A 20546-nucleotide genomic window follows, 5' to 3' on the forward strand; every position below is an offset into this window, starting at 1 on the left:
TCGATTGAGATTAAATGCATTCAAACATTGAAATCTCAAGCGCGTAATCTGGTTCCATTGACCTTATTTCAAACGGTATTGAATGTCGATTAGTTAGGGTTGTCACTTTTCGCTTTAAAGTAGAAAGTCATATCGATAGTTTTAACTGAAAAATAGTATTTGAAATATTTATGAAGAAAATGTTTTGCACTTAATTTAAAAAAGACGATTGCTAAAAAGTAATAACTAAAAAGGTAAGAGCATAATTGAAAACGTCTCATAAATTTTTTGTCATTATTTTTAAAGAGTTTTGTAGAATTTAATATTTTGGGCAGAATAAGCCTTATTCTTCTCTTTCCACTGCTGCATTTGCACTTAGGCAGGTATCTCATTACTTTCATTCACGACAGGTCATTCAGTAAGTAAATGTTTATATTTCATAGAGGCATTCTCTACTTCAATTGCCTTGCTCTCCTATAAAGAAGAATGGAAATGTTCACATTGAGAAGGACTACGGTATCGAGCAATTAATCTGGGGTTGCTCGTTATTTATACTTCTATTTTATAGTGTTTATATTGCTCATTATCTAAATTTATACACTCATATGACAAAGAGGTAAAATTTTCTATCTAGTGAATTTATATGTTGTAAGGAGCTAATGATCCGATTCTCAAAATTGTTTCACTGATAGGTAGGATTAGCTGCTATAGCCTATAAATCTATAAAATAGGCTACAATCATGTAACGCGGACGTAGTCGCGAGCAAGAGTTAGTTTTATTATTATATTTTTAAGTTCAAAAGTCGCAAGCTTGACATCCCTATTAAGATTAAATGCAAGACTAGGGCCTTAAGGCGCTACGTGAGCGTATGAATGTGTCGCCTACACTATGGGAAGTGGAAACCTACTCACCATTATGTGCACCTTGGCAACCGATTATGGCTTTATCCTAATTTTGAACTAGGTACCTATCTTGAAGTTTGAACTAGGAATTAATTTCATTATCAATTGCATGTGTAAACGTCTTATTTCGTATTGCATGTAATAAATTCCGCTTAAACCTATACTTTATATCTATTCAATTAATATAAAAAATACTAAGTATAAATAGTTAAATATAAAAATTACAAATCAAAAACATGGTCCAAACCACGTAACGAGGCAATGTGCTCAGAACGTTGCAAATATAACCAAATTATAAGTAAGTACTAGTAAGTGATTTTGAAATAATATTCTGAGAAACATCACGCGATCAATACACGATGTGCACAGGGTATAGGAAGTGCAATGGCGGTTGCTTGAGCCACCATTCAGCCATACATTGCTTATACTTATGGAGACGGTTTATATTTTGTGGAAATTAAAGGATAGATAAAGTTTAAGATATGATCTGCAACATTTCAAAATACCAAGATGCTTTGCTTCTTTTCAACTCTGCAGTAATGCCAAGTGCCTATGAATTCACCTACCCTTCTTATTATGTACCTACTCAAATTATTGAGACCTCTAGCCGCGTTTTGGACCCTCGCTGCTTTAGTTTTAAGTTTACGTACTTAATTATCACCATTATCTTACAAATCCAACAATTGACAATCGAGAAGTGTACAATTTATACCTATTATGAATTAATGACTGAGCTCTCAACATAATTTTGACAGAAACCAACCATCTATAAAGACGTAAAATTGACACTCTTTAGGTAGATACCTAAATATTTTGTGATACTATCAAGAATAATTTCAGGATTTGATTAAAAGAAAAAGATAATTATATTATTGAGGACTTTGGAATTTGGAATTCTGTCACGGGTCATAAAAATAAAATTCTCATTGAAAAATTCTGTTCCAGAGTTAAATATCAAGGTTTGCTTTCAAGAAAAAAATATTACCTTATCCATAATTAGTGATAGAGGAATGTATTTCTTCGATGCGTCTCTTCCTAACCTACCCCTCGCTATGATTCGGTCCACCCCACACCCCAATATTTGAGCTTACCTCACAACTCTATTTAGTTTCATGGTTTTATCAGGTCGTGCTTATTTGGTCACGTGATCCGAGATATATATGTATATTTATCGTTCAAGACCTCGGATGAAATCAAGCAGACTGAGAGCTTTCGTTGAAAATGCTGTCTATTGGAATAAAAAATAACCAGCGAAACGGGGACGGGCCGCTAGTAATGTTAATAAATGAAAATATTTTAAGCCTTATATTTTATTTTCTAAAAATTTGAAAGTAAGATATAATTTCTTTTACATTCAATTGTTGGCACGTTTTTTGCATTCAATTCACTGATATCTATTATTAACTTTAATAGTGGCGCCACTATGACTACTTTCATTTCTTGATATCTAGGGCGTAGGAATAGCATTTTGTTCGATTTGGATACAATGTACTTAATAATAATCGGTTGGGTGGAAGGCAAGGAAGGCATATCAATTTGACTGTCATCATCATCATCATCATCATCTGAACCTATCGTCTCCTGTCAGAATGCGAAGAGTGCGGATTGGCAGAATTCACACACCATGGAGATTTCAACTATGCAGATTTCCTCACGATGTTTTACGTGATGTAATGATCTAAATATATAAAAGGAAAGAAGAAATGACTGATATATCAACGCACAGCTCTATCAGTATAATATCGCTGCACAGCTCAAACTATTGGACGGATCGGGCTGAAATTTTGCATGCATTACGACGTAGACATACATTAAAATTTTGGAAAATACAACCCCTAAGGGGATAAAAAAGGAGTTTGAAATTTGTGTAGTCCACGCAGACGAAGCCCTATAGAGTAAGGGCCTATGTTAGTTAAAATATTATACCAATGGACTGAATTAGTGTAAATCAGCGACTAGATTCTCCACTCAATTCTGTTAGATCTTGTTTTTAGGGTTCCGTATCGAAGGGCCCTATTACTAAGATTCCGCTGCCCGTCCGTCCGTCTGTCTGTCAGCGGGCTGTATCTCATAAACCGTAATAGGTAGAGAGTTGTTCAAATTTTCACCGAATGTATATTTCTATTGCCGCCATAACAACAAATACTAAAAATTTCAAAATAACCATTACGAAAATTAAAAAATAATTAAAAGTGTTATTTCTTGTACGATGATAGGCACCTACGGAACCCTTCTTTTTATTTAAAAACATGTTTCATATTTAATTCATTAATTAATCATTATCTTAACAATTGAAAATGGAACGGGTTTATAAAGTGTACTTAATTAAAAATTCCTCCGCTGTATCAATTTACTAGCTAGGCCCTTTCACTGAGAGCAGTCGTTCATAACGGTACACCTGATATTAACAGACAAACACTGCCTATAAGTTACTGCCTACATCATATTTCAATCAATCTATGGAGCAGTTACCTACTTACCCAACAAGTCCTTCTACTCATACATTATCATGGAATTGAAATTTCAAATGGCACTAAAAATGTAAAAAAAACAGAGACCGTTATTTGCGAATAAAGCACAACATCATACAGAACTCTATTGTAATTTTGAAGTGAGTAGCAATACTTACCTATTTAGCTTACCAGCCAAAACCGAAGCCTGAAATGCCGTTCCAAATTATGAAGGTTTTTGATATAATGTTAATATAGTTCACTGGAAAAATAACAAATATCAACTAAACCCAACGATATGATAATTCTATATCAATGCATAAACCATTTTTACAGTCGCTCGGGCCTTAGTAAGTAGGTACATAACAAACGTTGCAAAAAATATTATTCTTTTTATTAGATAGGGCCCGCGACTTCATCTGCGTGGCTTTAGGTTTTTAAAAACCGGCCAAGTGCGAGTCAGACTCGCGCACTGAGGGTTCCGTGCTCGGGTATTTTTCCAATATTTTGCACGATAAATCAAAAACTATTTTATATAAAAATAAATAAAAATTTGTTTTAGAATGCACAGGTAAAGCCCTTTCATATGATACCCCACTTGGTATAGTTATCCTACTTTGAAAATTGAAACACGTTTTTTTTTTTTTTAATGATGTAACCACAAATTCGCGGTTTTCAGATTTATTATTTGTGCTATAAGACCTTCTACCTGCTAAATTTCATGATTCTAGGTCAACGGGAAGTACCCTATAGGTTTCTTGACAGACACGACGGACAGACAGATAACGAAGTGACCCTATAAGGGTTCTGTTTTTCCTTTTGAGGTACGGAACCCTAAAAATGCCGTGGAAACTCTTATTTTCCGGGATACAAAGCAGCGTAGGTCGTTTTCACGTGCCAGCTATCTCTGTACTGGGCCGTGAAAGGTAACAGACATTCAGACAGACATACACACTCCCATTTATAATATTAGTATCAACATCATCATCATTATCAACCGTTAGACGTCCACTGCTAAACATAAGTCTCTTTTAGGGAGTTCCACACACTACGGTAATACTTATACAAAGGATTTTTGAAATTGAAATCTAAAAAACGAATTGAATAGCTAATATAGATAGAAATTAATAACAAATAGGTATTTAAAATCCCAAAGGTACTCTACTTTTGTGAATCGTACCTAAAGGAATTGTGGGAATAAAAAATTACAGTTAAAAATATAAAATGTAAAAACTCTTTTGAATAAACAGGCATCGGCATCAAAACGTAGGTACGGAGTTTTACTCTACACGTGGAACCTGAATGGACGAAAATCGATGGGAAATAGAGGGAAGCTATAGCTATAGAGGAGTTTTAGTTACGGGAGGAGGGTTCGCGTGTCTGGCTTCCACGGCACAAAGGACCCCATAGGTTTGTAGCTATAGATCCGTAGCAACAAACAACGAGAATCAACCGCGAGTTGGCTCCGAGCTTTGGTCTTGAACGCGCGCTAGCACCACGAATTGGAGCGCGCATAAATAAAACGAATTTAAAAATATAATCACGTATAAACGCGGCCATTACCGGCCGTCAGTCTATGATCTTTTGTTAAAAGTGTGCCAGCCATAGACAAGCAATTTCGAATTCGGAACATTTTCGCGTAGACAGTGAGTTCGCGGCTTTACAACGTTGAATGGACAATGGGACTTTTCTATTAGTGAGTTTTGAGTCGGGAAAATGAAAACGTAAGCATTGTGTTTACTGTTTGTTGATTTTTTTATCTTTTCTTAGCTAGACTTTTAGAATGTTGTATTGAGAATGATATTTCTTTCCGAAATTTGTCTAGTTTAATTTTTTCAGTTATTTGGTACCTACTTAGTTAATAAACGTCTAGTATCGACACCTAATTATTATTATTTTTAACCCCCGACCCAAAAAGAGGGGTGTTATAAGTTTGACGTGTGTATATGTGTATCTGTCTGTGGCATCGTAGCGCCTAAACGAATGAACCGATTTTAATTTAGTTTTTTTTTGTTTGAAAGGTGGCTTGATCGAGAGTGTTTTTAGCTATCATCCAAGAAAATCGGTTCAGCCGTTTGAAAGTTATCAGCTCTTTTCTAGTTACTGTAACCTTCACTTGTCGGGGGTGTTATAAATTTTTAATTTACACTTGTAGTTAGATGGTGACTATATATTTGAATTCTATTATGATGTGCGTGCTACTTTTAATTTTTTATTTACTTATCTATCTGCAACTGTATTTTTATAGTTAGTCCTTTTATTTGTTTGTGCGCTTATAACTCTAAAACCATTTTTATTGATCGTAATTATAAGCGTCGAGAGTAAGTTTTTTAATAGGTTTAGAACTTTTGTATAGTGGGTAAACTTATAAGTTATGAGTTACGACTCAAACGCCTTGAATTTTGTTATATTAGCGCAAACAACCGCATTTAGTTACACCAGTTTTTATCCGACATCGACATAGTTAGATTTTAGGTTGTTGTATTTTTGTGGGACGTCTACAGCTGTACTGTCTTCTGTTTATACTACTTACCACTGTTTACAGACTATGATTGTCTCCCACTGGCGTCGTGGTAGATAGTCTCTTTTGTATCTGTTAGTCAGTAATTAGTTACATGTGAATGAATAGTGAAGTAAATAAGTTGGTTTTATTCCTGTGTTAGGAATCCTACTCATCTGGCGGTCACTGTAACCGCAGACTGATATAGACACTGGTAGTGGCGCCCCACCGCAGAACGTCGATTTGTGATTAAGATGTCAAAGCGAACATTTATCATAATAAATATCAAATCATAATTAATCAAGTTTCTTCAAGCTAGGATATGGAACGCCCTTCCGGCATCAGTTTTCCCTTCCACTTTTAATCTGGGTACCTTCAACGTCTAGGCAAGCGTGCTCCATCTTAAGCTGCGTCATCACTTGCTTACAGGTCTGATTGCAGCCAAGCAACATAGATGTAATGATCACAGTAAACTATGATGTCATGTCACTCTCTCTTGGCTGCAATACATTGTTACAGAAAGAATAACCAAAATTCGGTCAACCACAATTGAGATTGAAGCAATGTGATAATTACAACTTTCGCTATAGATGAGCAGGTTGGTGTAGCGCTATTAGAATGAGATCAGAGTGCTTGACCATTATTTTGTCTAATCTAAGCTGACGCTAAGCCGACAAGCGGATCCCACATTGTAAATAGCACCAAACACCTGTTACAAAATCAATCAATCAAATAAAATACAGCCCAACAAATACCCAAGCATGCATTGCATGAGACAAAGATTTCAATCAATGCATGTAGGACTGTAGCAAGTTTTAATTGACTCTTGACCGAATTGCCACTTCGCATTTAAATTGCGTACCTATTGTTGTCTTGTCTCATAGTCAAGGCCCCTAGTCCAAGGCTGGCTTCACAGATTTCACCTTTATGGTTCCATTGTAAAACAAGAAACCCTTCTAGTTTCTATCCTTCTGTCTGAGTGTCTCAGTCATTTGTATACAGCTGAAGAAACTAGAAATTCAATACCGCTAAACAGAGGCATTTATAAACACAGGTGATATTATAAAATTCAAGGTTCGCAATTTACTGAAGGTTTTTAACCTAACTATCCAAGAGGTTCCCACAATTTGTATAAGCATTGTTTCTTTATTTTTCTGCCACAGTGAGCCATGCATTCTATTGTTTCATATCATAATCGTTTTAATTCACATGTGACACGCCATGTTACGCTTGCATGTTCTTAATGTTACACGTTTTTTATTAGCTGTTTAAAGCACCTCAGAAGTTGGAAATCAGCACAAGTAATGCCAAGTGTCCACTAGCAATAAAAGTTGCAGAAGCTATCTCTGGCAGTTAGCCACATCGTGATGTCACTGACACTGACATCACGATGTGGCTAACATCATTGGCGAAGTAAATAGCGCCCAACTGATGGAAACTCCAAAAAAATTGAATTGATTTGGCTAACGTCTGAAATTAATGTAGTCAACCTATGTGTAATCTGTCAATAAGGTACGTAGCAATTATTTGCTAAATAATACCATATAATTTTAGACAAATAGCAACGTTCGGTGACAATAACAATTTCAGTCATAATTCTGCTGTATATTAAAATCTTGAAATTAAATTAAATTGACAGATCTAATTCTAGTGCCGTCCTTTTCCGCAGGGAGCATTATCTATGAGATAAGAATAAGAGATCTGTGGTTTAGTTTATTTTGAGATCGTGTACAACAAAATGCACAATGATAGCTTCTACAAAAAAACTTGCCAGTGGACACTGCCTTAGAATTATAAGGTATAAGATTTTTTATAAGGCTATTTATTATACGGCAAGCTGAAGGCAATTATCACCAGGTGCAGTGTGATGATTGCATATTTATTATTTTTAATAACATCTGATGCTGCAATAATTTAGTTTCTTCTTATCTAGTCTATGCCCGTGTCTTCATCTATACCTATTTACTTGAGATTCGGGTAAGCTGAATATCCGGTTTAACTCAACAGAATTTTAACTTAGCACCGACATCTGCCAATAATTTAATAATAGGTATTTTGAACTGCGGAATTATTATTTTCATTCAGTTTATATTTAACGTGCTTTATTACAAACAAAATATTTATAATAAAGCACGTGGAACTCACTCGCAGCTCACTTCAGCAATGCGCAGAACTGTAATTACATACTTACGAATATTTGAAAAGAGCAACTACCGAGTTTCTTGCTGATTCTTCTCGGTAGGATTGGCATTCCGAAACAATGGTAAATTCAGTGACGAATCAAAAGCACTTTTAATGTAAAAGTTTGTTTGAATAAAAATCTTTTTATATCTAAATAGACAAACTGATGTAGATTTCTTAAGTGTCTTTGATTTTAACTGTAGATATCAAGTTCAAGTTTATGTGGTTAATATGAAAATAATTGCGGATATGCCAGTACGTACCTACGTAATACTACAACGAGAAACTTGTTCGACCAGTATGCAAGAATTTGTGAATCTAACGCAAACAATAATAATACCTAGCCTGTCTCAACTGGTATTGCAACCAAGGCTGAAGTTCATGGTCTGCTTAATGATGTCTTTGGTGAGTTAGTGACATAATAACAAACACTTATGTTTATATCGTGTTGAATGTAGGTAGGTAGGTATATTATCAAACGAGCTCCCAGATGCAATAGTTAGCGCCATGGTAGGCCCAGTGTAGTAAAGTAAGGTCTAATGTAGCTACCAAATTATTATTGACTAGCTGATGCCCGCGACTTCGTTCGCGTGGATGTAGTTTTTTATAAATCCCGTGGGAACTCTTTGATTTTCCGGGATAAAAAGTAGCCTATGTGCTAATCCAGAGTACAATCTCCATTCTAAATTTCAGCCCAATCCGTCCAGTAGTTTTTGCGTGAAGGAGTAACAAACATACACACGCACACACACACACACACACACACACACACATACAAACTTTCGCCTTTATAATATTAGTGTGATTTTAGCATTAAGTTTGATAACCTTGGTCCCGTAATTTACATTTAAGGCCATTACTAAGTATGTCCTTTCTCTTGAGTGAGATACCTTTATTTAACCAATAAGTTGTTAACCACTGTATAACTAATTGTAAATGTCATGGTTACGCATATTATTGACTGGTTCAAATATACTAACTCTGGTTTTGTTAACGTGTTTTATTTATAGTTTAGAGTTTACTACTTCTTACACAATATAGGTACCTAGGTCTGCTAACAGGGAATAGGTGTATCTATGCCCATCTTTCTTAAAAGTTTCATTTCGACGTACCTACAAATCCTGTCTACTCATAATATCATATATTAAGATATTATCGTTGATTTTATGTTTTCACAATAGATATAAGTATTTTTGTACCATGGAGCAAGAATAATATGTTTTTACTATTTACTTAACTACCCCTGCTTAGCTTTAATAAAAGCGCAGTTAATGCAAATTGCAAAAGCAACACAAGGTAGATACATATTTTAAATGAAGTGGAAGTCATCTTTGTTGAACAAGAATAACTAAATCGTGATAAAAAAAATAATAATTATTTTAAAATTTTAAAATGCTTATACATTACTTTTTGTCTGTAAATTAAAAAAAATAGTTACCAAGGTATGAAGTATGAACATTTGGTCTGAGTATAAAAAGTCGTATTCATTGCCACCAATGCAAGTAAAAAACACTCCTTCAATGGATTCGGCAAATAATGTAATTGCTGCTTAGCCAACTACTCGGGAAACTGAATTTGTTATTGGAATATGAACTTTACTATTTTGTTATTTAAGGGTTATATTACTGTCATTGGAATCGTGTTTAAATATTGTATAATATGATGTGCCCTCGTTTTATATGCACAGAGAGTTGATATTATACTAGAGCAGCAGTAGATATAGGTATTACAACATGTACGAAACTTGAGTGGGGTATATACAGTTTTTACCAGTGGTTCTTATTGTCATTCAGTTTTACTCTGATCATCAATAATAACGCTATCTTAATCATATTAAAACAAATAACGCAAATATAATAATGTAGTTCTACAGACAACTTAACTACAGCGATCTAAAGAACCACGTAGTTGAAATTAGAGAGAAAACAACACCTTTTCAGCTCCGAAATCAGCGGTTTCAAAAACAAACTTACCTTATTATCGGAAAATAAATTATGCTCACAGCCTCACCTGCGTGGATTTAGGTTTCTAAAAATCCAGTGGGAACTTTTCGATTTTCCGGGATAAAAAGTAGCATATTTCAAGTTCGTCTCCGTCTTGCAAGCTATCTATCTCGGTTCCTCGTCAAAATCTGGTAAACGGACGGCTGTGAAAAGCTATAATATAGACAGACACACTTGCGCATTTATAATACTAGTCCGGATTAGTTTATTAAACCTACTTGTAGTATGTATTAATTCTAAGCACACCTTTTTTAGCATTGATAATTATGCCCGACCCCTGAATACCTGACCACCTAAGTTTTTATCCAAAGACGTGACACCGTAAATCTGCCACGACTGTACGGAGATTAAATAGCAACGTACGACAGACTAGAGGATGCCCGCGACTTCGTCCACATGGATTAAGGTTTTTGGGAATCTCGTGGGAACTCTTTGATTTTCCGGTAAAAAAAGTAGCCTATGTCCGTCCCCGGGATATAAGCTGAACCTGTACCAAATTTCGTCAGAATCGGTTAAACTGTTGTACCATGAAAAGGTAGCAGACAGACAGACAGAAAGACACATTTTCTCATTTTTAATATTACTATGGATTTACGTACAGATTCCTTGAAAAGTTACACTAGTAACTAGCACCTCTGATGCATTAGGTCTGCTGCTCCATTGTTTAACCAGATATAACTCAATGACAGTACAAGTGCGAGGTTGGCGTCTCGCTGCTACTATCGGAGGCGTCTAATTAATCTGGCTTGGAATCGGAGGGTTGTGTGGGGAGCGCTTTTTGTTCTCTCTATTTCGACTGCTCTTGTTGATAAATTAGTGAGTAACGCGTAGGGGCAGGTCTTTTAGAGTTTAATGATGAAATATAAGCGTGTTATCCATACTAATATTAAAAATACGAGAGTATGTCTATCTATTTCCGATTTTGATGAAATATACCGAATTAACCGAGATAGCTTGCATCCCATACATAGAAATAGGCTAAAAAGGGAGCCCACAGGATTTTAAAAACCTAATCCACGCGGACGAAGACACGGGCTTCATCTAGTTCTAGTCTATGATAATAAATAAATCTTATATTTGCCGGTACAGCTTTTGCGTTCGGTCCCGATTTTGGTCTTTATTTCCAAAACGATTGTTACTTACCTATTGAAAAAAATGGTTAACTTCAATAAACCAGTTGCATGAAAAGAAAGCTTTCATCTCGGATTACCTTTTATACACTTAATTTATTTTATATCTACAATAAAAAAGCTCTGGAATCATATTAACCGCATTAAATGTTACCGTATGCGATATATAAATCCAAATCGAATGTTTAAAAAAGCTGCCATAAAAACTTTTCTCCCAGCGCGCAATAAAATCTTTTTAGGTCATCGTTCATGCAATACTACAGTTCTGAATCCTGTTACGCTTCGGGCGCTTCCAAACTAATTTTAAGCTCATACTGCAAACTGAATGTGATAATGTCTAAAGTAAGAATAAAGTTTATTTACGTATGGAATAGGTTCAAAGTGTTTTGAATGGTTAAGTGAATCTACCACTGCAGGAACGGGTAGTAGTCATTGTAAATCAATACCTATCCTTTCAAAAATCTCTGCGTATTTCTATTTTCTACTCGCTAGTGTAGTATAGGTCTTAGGTACGCTGCCACGGCTTTGCCGGTTGCCGGAGGTTGTGAGCGCGATCAGTTCAGGTGAGCAGGATGCTCCCCGTACCGCAGAAGATGACAGGGAAGAAGGAGAGGCGTTAGGCTCACCTTCTTACGCCATAGAAAATAGGTGCAAACATAGCCAGTTCAATGTCGGGACGTCTCAGTCGCATCCGATACCCGGGATCCTAAGATATCTTATGCATGACGCGGACTGTGCCACTGGGTTTTTTAGTTTATAGGTATCTTGGCAGAGCCAGTAAGTCCCACATACCCGCTTTGGTGCGGGATTCACTATGTAAAAGCAGATATCCCGTACAATGGTGCCGATTTTGCAATCATGTAAAGCCGGTGGCTCTGATGTGTATAGTCCTTGTATTTCAGTACAAGGTTAGTCAATCAATAAAGGAGTTCGCTTAGAAATTAGAAGTGGGTATTGACAAAAATGTGTAGGGTGCTCTGATGAGGGTCAAAAAACAAAAGGCGAACCCTACTCACCTTCAAAAAGGAGACCTTTGAAAAATTAAGATCAAATTCAAACACGTACCAACTAAATACCGAAAAAAGACAAGTGTTTTACACACTTTACTTTCTTTTATCACATGCGACAAAAAATTGCTTTATCTCTTTTTGTACATGGAAAAATATGAAGAAGTACCTACCTAGATGTAGTTAGTAATAGAATTGCAGTCATGTTGCAGTACTAAGGTTTCATCAAAGTATAGACAAAAAGTTACAAAAAGTTACTAAACACAAGCAGGACAAAATGTTAAATGTCCTATTTTTCAGCTTTTTCTTTTTAACGTCTCATTTATTTTCTATTCTGAAATGTTTTGTTTTCCGCGTGTCATTGACGACAAATGCACCGGAAAGCGACAGACCAACTTAGTTAACCAATTAAATTTTAGAATGGAAAAAAAGGAGAAAAAAATCAAAACTCTACTATAACTGGTTTGGAAGGAGATTTAACTGAAAAGAAACAACGGGGAAATGCAGCTCAGTAATATTTTTTGATAGCATTCCACGCGGGCATTAGTTCAATAATTACATAAGGCTACTTTTAAGTTTTACTGTAACATTTTCAGAAAAAGAAACCAGGTAGTTTCACTTTTCATCAACATTTTACAACATACAATAACAATAAATCAATCAACGCAACAAATCATTATTCTATCTTGTAGCCTATAAATGCATGCAAAGTCAATTGCTTCCATAAAACGTTAGTATGTAACTACGTATAATATTATGTATAAGAAATTCACACATTTAATTCACAAATTCATCATCATCAACCCATGGGAACCCACTACTGAACACGGGTCTCCTCTCAGAATAAGAAAGGTTTAGACCATAATCCACCACGCTGGCCAAGTTCGGATTGGCATACTTCACACACCATTGAGATCATTATGGAGCATGCAAGTTTCCTCACTTTACCAGCCTTAACGCAAGTGATCTATACTTAATAAATAAAATTGGAGTGTCTGTCTGTAATTTCGAAATAATTACCTCATATTAAGCTCATATGGTTATTTGAACGATACCAACACTGAATCACACGTTTTTTAAATTTTTGTCTGTCTGTCTGTCTGTTTGAAAAGGCTAATCTTCGGAACGGCTGAACCGATTTTGACAGGGTTTTCACAGACAAGTAGAGAATTGACCAGGGTATAACATAGGCTACTTTTTTAACCGACTTTCAAAAAGGGAGTTGTGTTTTTCTGCCTATTTACACCGAAATCTCCGAGATTTCTGAACCGATTTGCGTGATTTTTTTTAAATCGATAACTTACTAAACTAAACTTTGTGAAATTGTTTCATAAAAAAATTGGGTTCCAACTCCTCAATCCTGATGCTGCAGGGGACCTCACCATCAATACTGATGGGATTTAGAAACTGTCGGTTATAAATTAATTGATATTGAAGGTATCTGTACCAAGTAAAGACTTTGTTGTTGACTTCGAGGACCCAACTCCTCAACCCTGATGCTGTAAGGAATTGCATTCCGAAATCCTGATGATCCCTCGGGATTTTTTAAAGGATCATCCGTTTCAATGTTTTTACGTGGTACAGAAACACGTTGCATCCCAGGGACGGGCTATTACGGATAGTCTACTTTTGTCCTGGGAAATCAAAAGTTCCCACGGGATTTCAGACCCTAAATCCACGCGGGCGAAGCTGCGGGCATCATATTTAATAACTCTGTAAAAGAGATGTGATGCTCAGAATCGAAGCTCTGATCTTCCGGATTGGGGACAGACGTCCTAACCAGTGATAATACAAAGATCAAACACCGCATTTTACTGTCTTTTATGGTAATGCCACAATAGAAGTAAGTAGGCTGTAATAGTCATCGATCGTTTTAAATCCCAGCAACAAAAGGCCGTATCGGGCTACAGGTGGCGGCGTTGTTTTGGTTCGGTCGTTGACCTCGGGGCGGTTTGCACCCTTGCACTTGCCAAAGGGTGTGCGTTGCCAAGAATTTGATTACGACGCTCTTGAATTTAGATACGGGCAGTAAGTATACTGTACTCGTTCCCATATTTTTGTAATGTAGGTATCAACTTACCAATTTTGATTGAGAAATATTTCGATAGGTACTTACATAAGTATAGAGATGCAATCACAATTCCAATATACCTTCCCTGCCTACATATTTTTTAGGCTAAGCTCTTATAGATTTACTATTCTTTTATTTTTTCTTCTACAACCATTCTACAACTAAACTTTAAGCTTATAGTATAGTACTCGTAGGTGGGTACTTACAATATAACCACGTTAACCTATCTTATATTTTACACTAATTGATTACGGTGTAGGTCTGTTAGGTGGTAGGTGGTGACGTGGCATGTCCGTGTCGGTCAAAAGTCCCATAAAAATTAATAAAAAAAAATATATGACAGAGAAGTTAGGTATAAATGATAATAATTATGTTTGAAACTACGGTAGTCCAGGTGTCAGTCCGTTTTTATAATAAAATCATAATTGGTACCTAAGACTTCTACAAACTCTGAGGCTAATTAAAAACATGGCAGTACACGGAATCAAAAACTTGTAACTGATCATACGTCCTCCAAGAAATGACCGCACACATGCATCCTTCATCAATAACATGTTGTTAGTCAATAACAAGTCAATACACACCACTCAGCTGTAATTTAAGATGACGAGATTGAGAACGTTTCAAACTTGCGCAATCCATTTCTTTAGAGTTTGGCTTTAGTTTCTTGAAGGAAGCTGATATGAACCAGACACTACGTATTTAGCGGAAAAACGAAAATAGAATTCCGCGTGCGGAAATTCTCTTTATTATTTTGTCCGGGCAAATGTGGCGATTTAGGTAGGTATAACAATTATATACGACACATTAGAACCAAATCCGTGCCTGTTTTTCGCAGATTTGTCCCCGGCCTTAGTCGGACAATTCGGCTGCGAGTTAAAACATCTGCTATACAAGATCGAGCGTTAAATTACTGTCATTGATTAAAAAAGCCATGGCCCATGCAATTTACATAGCTATGAAGCTTTGAAAATGATTTGCTTGCGGCAATAAACTTGCAGCATGAGCTGTCAATGGAGTATCAATATGCGACATGTCGGCACGCCCTGCCGGATATTGCCCCGCGCACCGGTACGTGTACCTACATCAGACCTAATCACACCTGTACCTCCATAATATTATGTACAATATTCATACATCCTATATTATGGGAGGGAGGAAAGAGGATTTTATAATATTATCCTGTTATCCTTCGTAAACATTGGTTATCACATTTCTTTGACGTCTATCGAACCTTTTTGCGAAGGGTGACTCCCTTGCCCTTGAAGCTAATCGTATCTGCTGCTTTCTGGTTTCCGTTTTGGTAAAAAAATAGACCATCACTACCCTTATTATAAATACAAAAGTGTTTGTATGTTGGTTAGTCCTTCAATCACGCCGCAACTAAGTAATGGACTAAGTTTGTGCAAGGATATAATTGAAGAGCTAGAGAGCCACATAGGCTACATTTATCAAGTAAAATCAAAGAGTTCCCACAGGATTTTGGAAATCTAAATCTACGCGGACGAAGTCGTGGGCGGCCACAACTAAGACCTTATATTATAAAGCTTGATTATTATATAATTCACGAAACTACCCCTAAAACAATATATCACACGCACGAATTCGTCCAAGGCTAATAGACAATTGTCGCGTCCGAAAATTCAATTAAAGTCGAATAAAATCATTTAGTGTGTTGCATAATTTAATGTGCATTCATCTTATATCGCACTCTAACAGCGGGGGCGTAAAACTTCGTTAAGCTAACGTAGTAAGTATTATAACTATTAAGCGTTTTCATATAATTTGCATAATATCATGTCGAAACAATGATGCATGGTATCCACCTACATTGCGTTTTTATGTAAGCAAAAAATTAAAGACGCTGATATGACGAGTTTACTGCTGCTGAAATGAATCAGACAAACGAAGACAATAGATAGATGATGAAATAAAAATCAATACTGTTTTCTCCACCTTCTCTTTAAGTATAGCCTACATAGACCTTCGTTGAAAAACGGTTTTCAGAATTTCCACCCGAGTAAAACCAGGGCGGGTAAGCTAATCTCTATTATAGTAAAAGGAAAAACGAAGACGTTGCGTCCAGAAACTTGAGAATTTGCAAATAGGTTCTCTCTATAACGTAGACTAAGAAAGGATTTTAAGAATATTTTACATGAAGCCACGCGATCCAGAAACCCACGCGAAGTCGCGGGCGTGACATAATTGGCTAGGTATAAATATAAATACATAAAAAAATACTGTTCATTTTAGTTCTCTTATTTTCCTACGCAATTTGAAAACCCTATCTAATTTGCTTTATTCCAATCTAATCAAGTTCTCCCTTCCACTTATTTTATTAAAACCTAACTATGACGGTTGTATACTTACTGTTACTGTTGTGTTACTTTGAGGACTTCCATGATAACCTACAAGAAACCAAAAGCTTAAATTAAGCTTTTAAAATTTAAACGATTGTAAGGTTATTTTTAAAAATTGATTTGAGTTGTCAAAAATAATATAAAATTATTAATTTACCTAATGCAGGTAGTTTGATAAAATCGATATTTGGCTCATTCGATGTCATACAATCTGTTGCTAGGAGGCCAACAAGATTGAACTTGCATAAATACGGGTGTTTCGAAGGTTTTAGTTCAGTCTCCTTCTGAGATTCGGAGCGATATCGCATATTTTCGGTATTTGGTTTGTGAACTGAATAATTAGATGTTGTGATAGCAATCACGCTCTAATTAAATTATTTATTTTGGCATTAGTTTGTTAAGATTAAAACTCTCGGATAACCTTACACATTAAACTTGTGTTTTTTTGTGTTGGTTTTGGAGAGGACATTCCAATAATTCGATAAAAATATTTAAATAATACCTGCTTTTCTGAGTGACGCTAATAATTCAGAAGCGGGACGTGTCTCACGTTGTCTTAATTTCGCTTTGGTATCTTTTTGTAAACAACCCACATTCGATTAAAATTTTTATTGAGTTTGATTTGGTGATTAAAATTTTTAGTTTTTTTTTAAATAATTTAGTCTTTTGTGAATTGGAAAGTAATTTGCAATGAGTGGTTCAGATTTTGTATACATCGAATGAGAAGTTAGTCGTTTGGATTTATTGTTGACTTGATATTAAAACTGAGAGTTCGGCAGTTCAAGGGTAGGTTTTAATGATTTGACGGAGGGCAGGATAGCCCATGATTTGGATTTGACTTAGGGCAAGGAAGCCCGCGACTGACATGACAAGATTATTTAGAAACACGAGGGCGTGTTAAATTCAGGACGGCCGAACTGTAAGGTTATTTTTAAAAATTGATTTGAGTTGTCAAAAATAATATAAAATTATTAATTTACCTAATGCAGGTAGTTTGATAAAATCGATATTTGGCTCATTCGATGTCATACAATCTGTTGCTAGGAGGCCAACAAGATTGAACTTGCATAAATACGGGTGTTTCGAAGGTTTTAGTTCAGTCTCCTTCTGAGATTCGGAGCGATATCGCATATTTTCGGTATTTGGTTTGTGAACTGAATAATTAGATGTTGTGATAGCAATCACGCTCTAATTAAATTATTTATTTTGGCATTAGTTTGTTTAGATTAAAACTCTCGGATAACCTTACACATTAAACTTGTGTTTTTTTGTGTTGGTTTTGGAGAGGACATTCCAATAATTCGATAAAAATATTTAAGTAATACCTGCTTTTCTGAGTGACGCTAATACGATACACAGGACCTAACACCAAACGAAAATAAGTAAATACCAGCTACCTACAAAACAGAGTCACCTGCCGAGCCAGGGTATGTTTTGGTTTTCTTTTTAGTTAATCAAAGATGTTATCATACAGCCAGGCGCATTTCATTATGATTATATGAAGCGTTCGTTGATTTGCTTCCGGTGTCGGACCGACTTATGTTTGTTCCCTTTGAAATGCAGATAAACTAATGTTATTACTTATTAGTTATTAGTAAGGGCACGTAGGGGTGATTGTAAGTAATTTATGATATTATAGATGTAGATATTAGCCCCTGTAGGGCCCGGGTGCAATCCATATCCTTCTAAGTACTAGGCGCGTGATCAAAATGAAATACTCACGGTTACTTATATTTTCACCAGTGCAGGATCGGGAATTCGCGTGCAAATGCTGCAACTGGAAGCAATAGCCAATACAGTACCTTTACCAAGTGGCGCTTGGCACTCCCTAAGACCCTCGCTACACACCATGCACCATAGCTAGGGATTAAATTCCAGAAACCAGCAGTACCGGCTCATTTTGGTACCTACTGGATCCTAAGTTGCGGATGCAGACAGGATCCATAACTTTTAGCGGATCCGATTGTTTTTTGAATGTTATTTTTTTTGCAAAACACAAAAACAATCAGCCACCTCAGTGCTATTAATGAATCTCTAGAATATTCTAAGAAAGAGAAGTTCCGGTATTGGGCCGTAATATGCTTACATGTCAGCCAGTTCAGATAACATTGCCCCGAAGTGATAATATGACTATAAAGTAGTCGTGTCATTAATGCTACTGTTATGGCAGCCGGTCACGTAAACTTTACGTGCCACGCGAGGAACTGTTTGTTTGTATCTGCCGACATCGGTCAATGGGTTTATGCTAGATGGCTCTAAAGGCCTCGACAGACAAAACGCGCGACTGAAGCGAGCGCGACTGAAACGATGCGTTACGGTGTCACACTGAATTGAACGCATCTTCAGACGTCTGTCTGTCCTTGCAGAGATCAATTAGCCCAGCACTCTGGCGTCAGACGTAGATAGACTACTTTAATCCCGAAAAATCAAAGAGTTCCCATCTTCAGACTTTAAAAAAAATCTATATCCACACGGAAGAAGTTGTGGGCCTTAGCTAGTTGTAATGTAAAGATTTGGGGTTCTTAACCCGTGCGAACTCTTTGATTTTCTGGGATAAAAATATGTCTGTCCTCAATGTTCGTATGTCGTATGTCCGTATCCAAGATATAAGCTATTTGTACCAAATGTCAAAACTGGATGGACCGTGAAAAGCTACCAGACGTTTATAATGTGTATTAAGTATGGATTAAGAATGAAGCACGTTATACGCTACGTGTACTTTCCAGTATGAAAGCCTTTATACTCGTAAAGTTTCTTGAACAAATGAAAAATCTCTAGACGCGCGTTTCACACGCTGCCGTCGCAAATTTTGTCTCACTAGGGCCTAAACATAGATGTGAGCGAGATAATGCACCGCGATAAAAATGGATCCGTAATGTGTTTCTAGCTCAGATAAACATCTGCCCGTTTCCTGGTAGGTATAAGACGTTTCACAAAAGAGTGACGAAAGGTTAGGAAAGGGTATTATTTTTATTACACTACTAACAAAAATATTTATCACTAAATGATGTCCGCGACTTAGCCCGCGTGAATTGAAAATTTTGAAGGATGCAAAGCAGCCTATGTCCTCCGCCGTAATGCAAACCATCTCTATATGTAGAATATATTTACCTAAGTACTTATCTACCGAATTTAGTCAAAATCGGTAAAATTTATGGGCCGTGAAAAGCTAGCAGACAGCAAAACACACTTCTGCATGCATTTATTTATAATGTAGGTAAATATATAGATTAGTTTTTAGATATATCTCTTTTTTTAAATTAGCTATCTACATAAAATAATTTTAGATTTTGCAAAAAAAAAAACCTTTACGGTCTACCTGCACATATGAACATTTGACTTTTTACGATTGGGTTATTGTTGGCCGAAAAAGGTAAAAATGATCAAAGCGATGTGCACCTGCACTGTCGAGGATTTTTAATACAGCAGGTGCAATCGCAGCAACTCCAAACAAAATAAAACATCGCTTTATTTTTAAACGATGCGTTTTGTAAGTTTTTCGGCGAATGTTCAGCTTGCACAAGTTAATAAATTAAATTAAACAGGTGTCTGAGACTCTGAGGAACCTAAGGTTCTTACTGCACAGAAACAAATGTTAAGGATTTTAGGAGATGTAACAGAGTAAGTTAGTTAGTCAGTAGTGCTAGAAAGTACAACGATTGCAATGATCACAATTAGGATTTGGAACTAGGTGATGAATGCAGTGAAATATGTCCACACTCCACTGCTGGACATAATATGTTCAGTAGGGGCTAAGATAAGCTAAGATGCCAGCTTATCATAGTGTGACGATCGCAATCACCTCTAATTGGTTGATCGCTGACATTTCTCTAGCTGAAATGTAGGTATAGTTGCAGCAAAAATACCATTTGAGCCAATCACAACAACCGATAATATAGCATTAATTGATGGAGCTTTTCCGTAATCGACCAGCTGGTTTGATAGAACAAATTTATAAAAAG

At 36.2% G+C, this 20546-nt stretch overlaps 1 protein-coding gene across 1 annotated transcript in view; it reads left to right on the forward strand.

The window, feature by feature from the left end:
* The first annotated feature begins 4802 nt into the window (after window positions 1-4802).
* Window positions 4803-20546, forward strand: part of LOC123866329 (proton channel OtopLc) — a 49179-nt gene continuing 33435 nt past the window's right edge. The window contains exon 1 of the mRNA XM_045907815.1: window positions 4803-5056. The gene's annotated coding sequence lies outside the window, so the exon portion shown is untranslated. The remainder of the gene's footprint in view (window positions 5057-20546) is intronic.

This window comes from Maniola jurtina, chromosome 6, assembly GCF_905333055.1.
Source record: "Maniola jurtina chromosome 6, ilManJurt1.1, whole genome shotgun sequence".
In the NCBI taxonomy this organism is placed as follows: Eukaryota; Metazoa; Arthropoda; class Insecta; order Lepidoptera; family Nymphalidae; genus Maniola; species Maniola jurtina.